The sequence below is a fragment of the Austrofundulus limnaeus genome, unplaced genomic scaffold (genome assembly GCF_001266775.1).
Source record: "Austrofundulus limnaeus strain Quisiro unplaced genomic scaffold, Austrofundulus_limnaeus-1.0 Scaffold671, whole genome shotgun sequence".
Taxonomy (NCBI): Eukaryota; Metazoa; Chordata; class Actinopteri; order Cyprinodontiformes; family Rivulidae; genus Austrofundulus; species Austrofundulus limnaeus.
This window is the reverse complement of record NW_013953073.1, coordinates 171,731-172,691: the sequence shown is the minus strand read 5'-3', so window position 1 is coordinate 172,691 and position 961 is coordinate 171,731. Positions and strand designations below refer to the sequence as shown.

General features: G+C 47.7%; 1 protein-coding gene and 1 long non-coding RNA gene across 2 annotated transcripts in view; one reads left to right on the top strand and one right to left on the bottom strand.

Annotated features, from left to right (window-relative positions):
• Positions 1–961, bottom strand: part of pcif1 (phosphorylated CTD interacting factor 1) — a gene marked incomplete in the record, with an annotated part of 30,854 nt that overhangs the window by 21,714 nt on the left and 8,179 nt on the right.
• Positions 7–829, top strand: LOC106531742 (uncharacterized). The gene is made up of 2 exons (XR_001311982.1): positions 7–492; positions 561–829. It is a non-coding gene; the product is annotated as an uncharacterized LOC106531742 (long non-coding RNA).

Genomic DNA, 961 nt, shown 5'->3' with positions numbered 1-961 from the left:
GGAGAACAGTCCAGGACAGGCTGAGGAGTTTCCTGGGAGGTGCTGGTGTTCACCTGCCCTGCTCTGTTCTGATTGGGTAAAACTTTGACTGTGGTTCTCTATTGGCTGACAGAACTGTCAGTTTAGTATCTAGACTTTAACAAGTTTTTTCTCCCTTTCGTTTTTTACAAATGTCGGACCCCCACAGCAGAAATGTCTTCTTATCTTTAATGTCTGTCTTCGTCTTGGCTGTTAAAAGAAATGAAAGTTGTGTCTCAGACAAACTAAACAATAGTTGTCGACCCCTGAGGAGCACCAGAGGGACCAGGCTCACCTTTATAAAACTGGTCTTCGCCACTTTTCAAGAAAAACTTGGGATTGATAAAACTCTAACTTTAGGTGAAAATGTGTGGACCCTCACAGGTCTGACCCTGACAGGTCTGACCCTGACAGATCTGACCCTCACAGCTCTGACCCTGACAGATCTGACCCTCACAGGTCTGACCCTCACAGGTCTGACCCTCTGACCCTCACAGGTCTGACCCTCACAGGTCTGACCCTCACAGATCTGACCCTCACAGGTCTGACCCTCACAGGTCTGACCCTCACAGGTCTGACCCTCACAGGTCTGACCCAGGTGTACGGTCATTTTGGAGACAGGAAGCTGTGACACAGATGGTGAAGTGATGAATTAGAGCCACACTGTGATGATCACTGTCAGAGATTTAATTTACCTTCAGAATCAGACTCAGGATCAACTTTAGCTTCTTAACAGTAAAATTCATGTTTCTGCTGCTGAGTTAGAAGATCTTTGAAATAAAAACACTTAATATTAAAAGTTCAACATCTCCATTTATCTCCTTCCTCCTCCCTGACCCACAGACTCCTCCTCCCTGACCCACAGACTCCTCCTCCCTGACCCACAGACTCCTCCTCCCTGACCCACAGACTCCTCCTCCCTGACCCACAGAGCCCAGAGGGT